The 12237-nt window shown below is 38.8% G+C and overlaps 1 non-coding gene across 1 annotated transcript; it reads left to right on the plus strand.

Moving 5' to 3' along the window:
* Nucleotides 1-11839: 11839 nt before the first annotated feature.
* Nucleotides 11840-11970, plus strand: LOC120096816 (small nucleolar RNA SNORA17). The gene has a single exon (XR_015637791.1). It is a non-coding gene; the product is annotated as a small nucleolar RNA SNORA17 (small nucleolar RNA).
* Nucleotides 11971-12237: the final 267 nt, after the last annotated feature.

Below are 12237 nucleotides of genomic sequence, written 5' to 3' on the forward strand. Positions count from 1 at the left end.
TAAGGAAGGACCCTTCATACTCATTAAAGGAAAAATCCACCAAGTTGAACTCTCAATCCTAAATATCTATGCTCCAAATACAAGGGCACCTACATACATAAAAGAAATCTTACTAAGGCTGAAAGCACACATTGAACCTCACACAATAATAGTAGGAGATTTCAACACCAAACTCTCATCAATGGACAGATCGTGGAAACATAAATTAAACAGAGACATAGACAAGGAGATGTCATGAACAAAATGGATTTAACAAATATTTATAGAACATTCTATCCTAAAACAAAAGGATATACCTTCTTCTCACCACCTCATAGTACTTTCTCCAAAATTAACCATATAATCGGTCATAAAACAGGCCTCAACACATACAGAAAGATAGAAATAATCCCATGCGTCTTATCAGACCACCACAGGCTAAAGCTGGTGTTCAATTACAATAAGAAAAGAATGCCCACATATACATGGAAGTTGAACAATGCTTTACTCAATGATAACCTGGTCAAGGAAGAAATAAAGAAAGAAATTAAAGACTTCTTAGAATTTAATGAAAATTAAGTTGCAACATACCCAAACTTGTGGGACACAATGAAAGCCATGCTAAGAGGAAAACTCATACCTCTGAGTGCCTACAGAAACAAACAGGAGAGAGCATATACCAGTATTTTGACAGCGCATCTAAAACCTCTATAACCAAAAGAAGCAAATACACCCAGGAGAAGTAGAAGGCAGGAAATAGTCAAAATCACAGCCGAAATCAACCAAGTAGAAATAAAAAGGACTATACAAAGAATCAACAGAAACAAAAGCTGGTTCTTTGAGAAAATCAACAAGAAAGATAAACCCTTAGCCAGACTAACGAGAGGACACAGAGAGTATGTCCAAATTAACAAAATCAGAAATGAGAAGGGAGACATAACAACAGAATCAGAGGAAATTCAAAAAATCATCAGATTCTAGTAAAAAAGCCTATAGTCAACAAAATTTGAAAATTTGGAGGAAATGGACAATTTCCTAGACAGATACCAGGTAACAAAGTTAAATCAGGAACAGTTAAACCATTTAAACAACCCCATAACTCCTAAAGAAATAGAAGCAGTCATTAAAAGTCTCCCAAACAAAAAGAGTCCAGGTCCAGATGGGTTTAGTCCAGAATTCTATCAGACCTTCATAGAAGACCTCATAGCAATACTATCCAACATATTCCACAAAATTGAAACAGATGGTTACCGAATTCCTTCTATGAAGCCACAATTACTCTTATACCTAAACCACACAAAGACCCAACAAAGAAAGAGAACTTCAGACCAAATTCCCTTATGAATATCGATGCAAAGATACTCAATAAAATTCTTGCAAACAGAATGCAAGAACACATCAAAACAATCATCCATCCTGATCAACTAGGCTTCATTCCAGTGATGCAGGGATGGTTCAATATATGGCAAACTATCAACGTAATCCACTATATAAACAAACTGAAAGAACAAAACCACATGATCATTTCATTACATGCTGAGAAAGCATTTGACAAAATTCATCACCTCTTCATGATAAAAGTCCTGGAAAGAACAGGAATTCAATGCCTATAGCTAAACATAGTAAAAGCCATATACAACAAACCAGTAGCTAATATTAATCTAAATGGAGAGAAACTTGAAGCAACCCCACTAAAATCAGGGACTAGACAAGGCTCTCTCCCTACTTATTCAATAGAGTTCTCGAAGTCCTAGGCAGAGCAATCAGACAACAAAAGGTGATCAAAGGGATACAGATTGGAAGGGAAGAAGTCAAATTATCACTATTTGCAGATGATATGATTGTATATTTAAATGATCCCAAAAGTTCCACCAGAGATCTACTAAACCTGGTAAACACCTTCAGCAAATTTCCAGTGTATAAAATTATCTCAAATACATCATCCTTCCTCTACACAAAAGAGAAACTAGCAAAAAAGAAATTAGGGAAATGACACCCTTTATAATAGTCCCAAATAATATAAAATAGCTCAGTGTGACCTTAACCAAACAAGTAAAAGATGTGTATGATCAAAACTTCAAGCCTCTGAAGAAAGAAATTGAAGAAGATCTCAGAAGATGGAAAGATTCCCCATGCTCATGGATTGGCAGGATTAATATATTAAAAGTAGTCATTTTACCAAAGCGATCTACAGATTCAATGTAATCCCTATCAAAATTCCAATCCAATTCTTCATAGAGTTAGACAGAACAATTTGCAAATTCATCTGGAATAACAAAAAACCCAGGATACCTAAAACTATACTCAACAATAAAAGGACTTCTGGGGGAATCACTATCCCTAAACTCAAGCAGTATTACAGAGCAATAGTGATAAAAATTGTATGGTATTGGTACAGAGACAGGCAGACAGACCAGTGCAATAGAATTGAATACCCAGAAATGATACCCACACACGTATGTTCACTTGATTTTTGACCATGGAGCCAAAACCATCCAATGGAAACAAGATAGCATTTTCAGCAAATGGTGGTAGTTGAACTGGAGGTCAGCATGTGGAAGAATGCAGATCGAACCATTCTTACCACCCTGTACAAAGCTTAAGTCCAAGTGGATCAAGGACCTCCACATCAAACCAGATACACTCAAAGTAATAGAAGAAAAGTGGGGAAGCATCTCAAACACATGGGCACTGGAGAAATCTTCCTGAAGAAAACATCAACAGCTTATGCTCTAAGATCAAGAATCGACAAGTGGGATCTCATAAAACTGCAAAGCTTCTGTAAGGCAAAGGACACTGTTAGCATAAAATGGCAACCAACAGACTGGGGAAAGATCTTAACCAATCATACAAGTGATAGAGGGCTTATATCCAAAATATACAAGGAACTCATGAAATTAGACTGCAGGGAGAAAATTACCCTATTAAAAATTGGGGTTCAAAACTAAACAAAGAATTGACAGCTGAGGAATGCTGAATGGCTGAGAAACACCTAAAGAAATATTCAACATCTTTAGTTATAAGGGAAATGCAAATCAAAACAACCCTGAGATTCCACCTCACACCAGTCAGAATGGCTATGATCAAAAACTCTGGCGATAGCAGATGCTGGCGAGGATGTGGAGAAGAGGAACACTCCTCCATTTTTGGTGGGATTGCAGACTGGTAAAACCATTCTGTAAATCAATCTGGAGGTTCCTCAGAAAATTGAACATTGAACTACCTGAGGATCCAGCTATACCTCTATTGGGCATATACCCAAAAGATGCCCCAACATATAACAAAGACACATACTCCACTATGTTCAAAGGAGCCTTATTTATAATAGCCAGAAGCTGGAAAGAACCCAGATGCCCTTCAACAGAGGAATGGATACAGAAAATGTTGTATATCTACACAATGGTGTACTACTCAGCTATCAACAACAATGACTTTATGAAATTCATAATCAAATGGATGGAATTGGAAAATCTCATTCTGTGTGAGGTAAACCAATCACAGAAAAACACACATGTTATGCAGTCATTGATAAGTGGACATTATCCCAAATGCTCGAATTACCCTAGATGCACAGAACACATGAAACTCAAGAAGAATGACCAAAATGTGGTTGCTTCACTCCTTCTTTAAAAGGGGAACAGAATACCTTTGGGAGGGAATAGGGAGGCAACGTTTAGAACAGAGTCTGATTGAATGCCCATTCAGAGTCTGCCCCACATGTGGCCCATACATATATAGCCACCAAACTAGATAAGTTGGATGAAGTAAAAAAGTGCAGGCTGTCAGGAACTGAGAGACACAGCCAGAATAAGGCAAATACATAGGCGAATGCCAGCAGCAAATCACTGAACTGAGAATGGGACCCCCGTAGAAGGATTCAGAGAAAGGACTGAAAGAACTTGAAGGTTCTTGAGTCCCCATATGAACAACAATGCTGACCAACCAGAGCTTCCAGGAACTAAGCCACTACCCAAAGACTGACCCTGCGCTCCAACTGCGTAGGTAGCAATGAATAGCCTAGTAAGGGCACCAGTGGAAGTGGAAGCCCTTAGTCCTGCCTAGACTGAACCCCCAGTGAAGGGGATTGTTGTGGAGAGGGAGGTAATGGTCGAAGGATGGGGAGGGGAACACCCGTATAGAATGGAGGGGGAGGGCTTAGGGGAATGTTGGCCTGGAAACCGGGAAAGTGAATAACAATTGAAATGTAAATAAGAAATACCCAATTTAATAAAGATGGACTAGTAAAAATGAATAGCAGGGGAAAAATGGAGAAGAGACTGAGGGAAAGGCAGTCCAGTGACCAGCCCAACTTGTGATCCATCTCATGGGGAGGCTTCAAGGCCTGACACTATTACTGATGCTATGGTATGCTTACAGACAAGAGCCTAGCATGGCTGTACTCCAAGAGGCCCAACAAGCAGCTGAATGAGTCAGATGAAGATTCTTACATCCAACTGGTGGACTGAAGTCAAGCATCCCTGTGGTTGAATCAGGGAAAAGCTGGAAGAAGCTTAGGAGTAGGGTGACTCTGTAGGAGGACCAGCAGTCTCAACTAACCTGGACCCCTAGATCTCTCAGACATTGAGCAACCAACCAGGTAGCATACAGGGATTGGTCTGAACCCCCTGGCCCATGTATAGCAGAGGACTGCTTGGCCTGGCCTCAGTGGGAGAAGATGTACCTAATCCTGGAGAGACTTGAGGATCCAGGAAATGGGGAGGACTTTTGAATGGTGAATAAGGTCTTGGAGGCAAGGGGGAGGAGGAGTGGGATGAGGAATGCTGGGAGGGCAGACTGGGAAGGGGGTAAAGAATATGCACAACCTTGGTAGGTCCCAAAAGACAACTGAAGAAAGAATGACTATGAGTAAATAGTGATTTTTTTTGTCACAAATATCAAGGAGTACTGCAATACCAGGATGAAATTTATCAGCTGGGCATTACTCCTAAAACAAGCACTCACTCTGCATGTGTTCTTCAGCTGCATTCATGTATAGCATGCATAGACAGCAGTGTACTTCTCAAAGTTGAGTTCTGTGCTTTACTTTTACATTATATCTATGACACTTTTGTAGGAGAGGTCCCTGCTGGTGTTTTCTTCCACGTTTGTCTCTCTTGTTTAGTGAAAGAATTCCCCATTCTAATTAATAAATTGGTTCTTAATTAACATATGTCATAGTCCATCGGTCACTTTTACTCACAGTCCTTTGAGGAAAGACACCCTATATTGTGTAGGATGTGAGAAATTCTACTTTGGAATAAACAACTGCTGTGTAAGCAAGTTCTAGAGTCACAAGAGAATAAGGTGTAGGTGTCCTCATTCCTTCAGGTGGATGCTGTTTATTTGCAACATCTTGTGTTGTCTGGCAAGGAAGTGAAACCTGCTGAGTTGAAAATGCCTTGAATTAAATTGGTCTACAAAACATGATAAGAACCAGCCTACTTGGGAGGGGGTGCTGTTTTAACTGTTTATTTTTTAATTTCACATTATACATCCCAAGCACACTCATTTCCTACAACTTTCCATATCCAGTCTTTACAATTCTAACCTAATCCCCACGCCACCCCCAAAGATCTTGACAAAGAAGCTCTGTGTGTCGCAGTGTGATGCACAATATACCCTTTTGACTAAAGAGCTTTACTTAAAAATGTGTATTGCAATGGGTCATTTGGTCTGCTTCAAGACATCAATACTAAACTCTCAGAGACATTGATGTTGCTGTGAGTCATGGAGATCCCTCAACTATAATCAGCAGGACTGGTCCTTTCATGTACTCTAGCAGCTCATAGATGTTGGGTAAATGTTAGGGTGGCCCAGCTCAAAGCCTTTGATCTGGGCCAGCGTGTTGCCTAGCCTGCCTGCTCTTACCCATATCATTAGGGCCAAATCTCCCTCTCTTCCATGCTCACAAGATCAGCTTGGCTCTCTGCTCAACACAGGAAAGCAGGGGCAGCTTTCTAGAAGGACACTTTTCTGTCCATAACAGAACTCTTAAGCTTTTGAGATTCAAATATGTCAGAGTAGTACCAGAGATTTAGGTTGTAACTATGTAATGAAAAAAGATGGCTTTTATGAGCCCATGATAATCAATTGAAAAGTTTATGAGATGTCACTGTGTTTTATTCTTGAGCATACTTAGAAATATCTGGTTTCTATAGTAAGATGTAATTTTCATGGCCTGAGCATGTCAAAGAGCACCAGATTCCACCATGTGCCATGTGTATTGTTTTGTGAAGAAACATGCAGAAGTGTCATTTTGGACTGTTTCTCTGGTATTATATGCTGCAAAAAGCATTTCAAAATCTTATTTCAAATAATAATAATTTCAGATATGTGATAAATGTATGTTCCTAGGCTGGAATTGTCACGCAGTAATACAGTATTAGTTCCAGAATGCACAAGACCCTAAGTTCCATTCCTAATGTTGAAAATACATTCCACAATATTTTTGATTACTTTCGGAATATAGTACAGTATTTACATTTATCTATAAAGTTTATCTTCCTGAGTTACCTATGGACTTTTTGACTATGAAACCAAGAATGTACTCAGATTAATATATAAGAGATAATTTTATTGGAAAGAAAGAAAGGCATTTATAAAATTGATTCAGTGTAATGATTCTACTAAGAAAAGAGACGAAACTGAAACTACATTCCTCCGATAAGAAGAGAGTTTTACAGACGTGCCATAGTATGAAAAAGGAAGATTAGAGAAAATGTATACTCCTGTCTTTCCTTTCTTAATAATAGAAGCTAGTTATTTTCTTATTTGAATTAGAAATTAACTATGCTGGTTCATGTGAAAATCCATGCAAGAAAGAATTATGTTTACCTCTGTGTTGGGTGAGGTTGGGGTGAGGTGGGACGCTGATGGCATATGTGGTATATACGAACTCATTTGTATGAAGGTACACAAATGCGCACGCACGTGTGTGTGTGTGTGTGTGTGTGTGTGTGTGTGTGTGTGTGTGTGTAGACTGGAGGTTGGTAGCAGGATGTTCCCGTCATCAATTTTCATTTTGTCTTTTGAGTCAGGTGTTTCCACTGAATGACTTTCACCAATTGGCTCGACTGGATGGTCAGCAATCTCCATGTATCTGCCCATCTTCACCCTCCTACAAAGGGGTTACAGATGCTTAAGACTATGCTAAGTTTTTAAGAATTATTTAGGATGTGTGCTGTAGATCTGAACCCTGGTCCTCATGCTTACACAGGCAGCAGTTTACTAACTGAGCCGTTCTTCTATTCCTCTTGTATTCTTGTTTTACTGTAATAGTTCCATCACATAGTGTTGGAGCAGTCATAGGATGGGTATAATGACTATTGTTTATCACTTTATTAACCCAAATGTAACATACATTGCTGTTTTATCTAATAAGAAACTAACGTATGAAGTTGTTAGTGAACAGATCCTAATATTCCAATAGAGAACAAAGTGTGAAGGCTTGATCAGGATTAAGGAAAGAATGGATCTCTCTCTCTCTCTTTCTCTCTCTCTCTCTCTCTCTCTCTCTCTCTCTCTCTCTCTCTCTCTCTGTGTGTGTGTGTGTGTGTTTCTCTGTCTTTTTATCTCTTTCTCCATAATTTTTATTCATCTAACATCCCAATTATAGCCCCCCCTCCTCTCCTCTCAGTCCCAACCATTTACTCCTTCCTCTTTTCTGAGGAGAAGGGGAAGGCTCCTTGGGTACCATCCCACCCTGGAACATCTAGTACCAGTAGGACTAAGCCTCCTCTCCCACTGTGATTCAATCTTTCAGTCCAGTAAGGGGAGTGGGGTTCAGTGGCCAGCAACAGAGTTAGGGACAGCACCTGCTACAATTGTTAGGGCCCCTATATGAAGATTATGTTCTGCATTTACTACAAATGTATAGGGCCTACGCCCAACCTCTACATGCTCTTTGGTTGGTAGTTCAGTCTCTGTTGGCCACCATGGGCCCAGGCTAGTTGACTCTGTAGGTCTTCTTATGGTGTCCTTGACCCATCTGGCTTGCTCAATTTTATCCCTCACTCTTCCACAAAACTCCTGGAGCTCTGCCTGATGTTTGGCTACGGGTCTCTGCCTCTGTTTCTATCTAGTGCTAGATAATGCCTCTCAGGAGACAGTTATTCTAGGTTTCTGTCTTCAAACATAAAAGAGTACCATAATAGTGTTAGGGGTTGGCTCTCTCCCATGGAATAAGTCTCAAGTTGAGCCAGTCATTGGTCAGCCATTCCCTCAGTCTCTGCTCCATCTTTATCCCTGCATATCTTGTAGGCAGGACAAGTTTTTGATTGGGGTTTTGTGGGTTGTTGATGTTTTCCTCCTTCCACTGGAAGTCCAAAGCAGGATATCTTAAAAAACAAACAAACAAACAGACAGACAAACCACCACCACTACCACCACCACCACCACAACAACAACAAAAACAAAAACAAAAACCAGCTGTCTCAGAGGGGGAAGACATATGCCTGAAAGGTTTATGTTTCTCAAAATGTTGACTCTGTTACTGGTTTTAATATGCCTGTTTACACTGTGATGATCATTGAATTAAGAGCAATATGGAAGGGAAATAATAGTGCAAAGAGTTTCATTTCAAATGATAATGGTAATGTCAGATACATTTCTTTCTTTTATTCCAAAGTTTGTTATGTGGTAATCTTTAGATGTTTCCTGTAGAGGGCTGGCAAACTCACTTTTCTTTAAGGGTTCTGGGTGAGTGAGAGAAATAGCACTAAGAGCAGTATGTACATGGTTATATAAAATTTAGCTATTATGCTTTCATTGTTATTATGGATGAACATTCTGTGTTATGAATGTATATATCTGCATGTACACAGATTTCTCTCTATCATTAATACATTCAGGATGGAGAAATAATGATGCATTTGTTTATACATTCCACTACAGTTGGATATCCCATGTAACTTGCATTTTTGGAAGTTTCTTAGGTAATTTTAAGCAGCTATTCTGACATTTTTGTCAAACAGTCATTGACATGAATTTACAGAATCTTGGAAACAGGAAAAGATACACACACACACACACAGAGGGAGAGAGAGAGAGAGAGAGAGAGAGAGAGAGAGAGAGAGAGAGAATGAAAGAGCATTAATGTGGAATAAGGATAACATAAAATGTTATGTAGTATAGTTACATCTTATTTTTGCATGATAGAGTGCAGTTCAAAGTACTGTCAACAAGCAATTTATGTGTTTTTTTCCTGCGGAGGATGACCTCTCCTGATCTCAGGCTTACTCAGTTGTCTGTAGCTCTTTGACTTGTCCTTGTGGGCTTTTCTCCACCCAGATTGACATGTCTGTTGGTGTTATCCTTGTCATCCATGACATTTGGCTAGTCATGTTAGTAAAGATATATTTAGGAATATATGCATACATACAAAAGCATATATCCATGCAGTAACAGTTAAAGCAAAAAGTCCTTGAATTTGAAGGAGAGTGGGGAGGACTATATGGAAGGATTTGAAAGGAAAGTGAAGGGAAAATATTGTAATTAAATAACAATCTCTAAAACAACCAACCAAACAAATGAAGCCCTGTCAATATGCCCTTCCAGGGCCATGATATGCCCACAAAGTGATGACTCTACATGAAGCACAGTGCTAGTTGTAAGGAAACACTGTAGAGCAAAGAGTGCATCCCTGAAAAACCTAGACTGTGATGCTGTTGACTCTCCTGTAGAATTATTTTTACTACTCCTCAAAGGTTTAAAACACAGCAACAATTAATAGCAGTGGGTAGTCTCTAACTGCAGCCTTTCTGAATGCTAGTGATAGAGATTTTCTCTAGATTTCAGTGCTACCAGAGGATTGAAGGAGAGTAATGGTGCTTGCATACATTATAGTTAACCAGCGTTTACCTCTATCAATGGCACTAAGAGAGAATCAATAATGATTTAATTTACTAGTATACATCAACATGAGCATTCTGTGAACAAAACAGCACAAAACTTGAATTCTTCTACTGTTATTTCTGAATATGTCCTTCACTCAAACATAGCTAAAGTAACTAATTGTATTACAAATGAAACCCTTGGAAGATGACTGCTTCCTGAGAATAGAGTCATCCTGAATGAGATGTGTCCTTTAAAATCGTCTTGAGAGATGTTCTTTACCTTTCCCATACAACAAGAATGCTCCATCTAGGAGCTGTGAAATAGACTTTCATCAAGCACACAATTTGTCAGTGCCACAATACTGAGTTTCTCAGCACCCAAACTGAAACATTTCTGTTTGTAACATATCAAGTCTATGTTTATACTGTTATGGCATCCTAAAATGATTTACACCTTCAAAGAATGGCTTACCATAGTCAATCAAATACGACCTTTCACTATCCCTCTTGGTCTAATTTGATAAAATAATAAGAATAAAAGAGAAAGAGACAACAGCTGGGAACTCCACGCCGGGATGTTTTCAGTCATTAAAGCTCAAATACAAGGTCTATAATTATTGCCAGTACTATGCAGTGCCTTCCAAGGAGTAAATTTATGTGTTTAAACCCTGAACAATTTCTCCCATCCTATCAAATTATAGGCATGTATTGCTTAACTGCAGGAATTCATTCAGAGAAATGTATTGTTAGGCAATATCCCTGTAGCATCAGCATCAGAGAGTGTAGTTACACAGATCTAGAGGGTGTCCACTACTTTTCAACTGCATACATAGACTACATGGCATTTATATATGTGTATATATATGTATATATAGATAGATATGATGACGTATTTATAGTATGGACCATTGCTTCCAGGTCCATGATAAGTAAAACAATGCAAGATTACGTTAAGCACAAAAGAAAATATTGTAATCATGAGACATGGTAAACAGATGATCTCTGACACTATACTCTTTTGCAATAATATTTAGTAAATATAAATTTCATAAATGTAATTATATATACATATATATGCATACTTTGAGGTTCTACCTTTCAGCTCCACTGTAATTCGGTGTAATCAGGGTATGTGTGCCCTCTTTTTGACTACAATGTCATGAGGCTGAGAGTGACAGCATTTGAGAATTCAGTTCATTATTTTAAAGCAATTGCTATAGAAAGGAAACCTACGACTTTCAGAAAATGAAGGAAAATCCTGTATTAAAGTAAGGTGATTTTAACCACATATAAATTCATGTATATTTCATATATATGATTATCTAGGTCAACAATGTAATTGTGGTCTGAGCATAATGACAAAAAAAGGTAAAGGTAAAGTTAGTTTCTACTAAAATATCACAACTAGTATGAGAAGATACATTTATTGTATGTGAATCTCTTAAAATTAAACCTTTGTCTTTCAATTTCTCTGAAGTTTACTCTTCCAGAGTTCTGTCATCAGTTTCTACCAAAATTGACCATCACAGTTTGCTCCTATAGCTAAGCACGCATGGAAGTGAGTGATGTATAAGTTGAGACAATTCAAAGATGTGAGATAAATATAAGGGGAAGGTAAGCAAAAATACTGCATAGTTCTCCTTGGTCAAGGATTCTATACTTGTAAAATGAGGTGTTTTGCTTTTATACTTCATGGCAACCTATTTCAATATTTGGAAATTCAATTTGCTGACAAATATACATGTTCATACCTTTGCTTTGTGATAGTTGGGTAACTATGAAGACACTAGATGTAGAGACGCCCCCATAGACTGCAGCAATGGATAACTAGTCACATCCCAAGTCACCTATATTCTGTTGGGTTTTTCCTTTTGCTGCCAATATCTTGTCCTCCTGAAGCGCAGCCTTCTACAGTTATCCTTTTTCCACCAGGGATATCTGAATGCTATATCTGTGTGGCAGCATGAACATATAAAGTGTTATGGTCTACCAGGTCAAAGGCAGATTGGAGTCAGAAAAATATTTCCCCTGCCTCTAGAATCACTGTAGGTGTGGCTGCTGTACCACACATACATCAGTAGGGGGCAGAGAGGAGAGAGGATATGTCTACATTCAAAGATCTGACCATGAACTTGTGAATGATTAGTTGCCAAATATTCCATGAAAAAAGCCAGACTGAGACAACCACCAATCTGGCACGAGGTGGGCATGAACAGGCTCCCAGTGCGAAGAGCAATCCAGAGACAACCAACAAGAGAGTAAACAACAGTTCCTGGAAGTGCTTTTCCTGGGCTGGGCTGGAAGAAAATAGAAAACCCTTATGAAGGGTCACTTGAGCAGGGAGCAAGTCTGAGATAACCATCAGAGTAGCACCAAGGAACCTAGAGAGGAAGTTAGCCCAAGTTAGCCCACTCTGACATCATAC

The sequence above is a fragment of the Rattus norvegicus genome, chromosome 14, assembly GCF_021556685.1.
Source record: "Rattus norvegicus strain SHRSP/BbbUtx chromosome 14, alternate assembly SHRSP_T2T, whole genome shotgun sequence".
NCBI classification, from domain to species: Eukaryota; Metazoa; Chordata; class Mammalia; order Rodentia; family Muridae; genus Rattus; species Rattus norvegicus.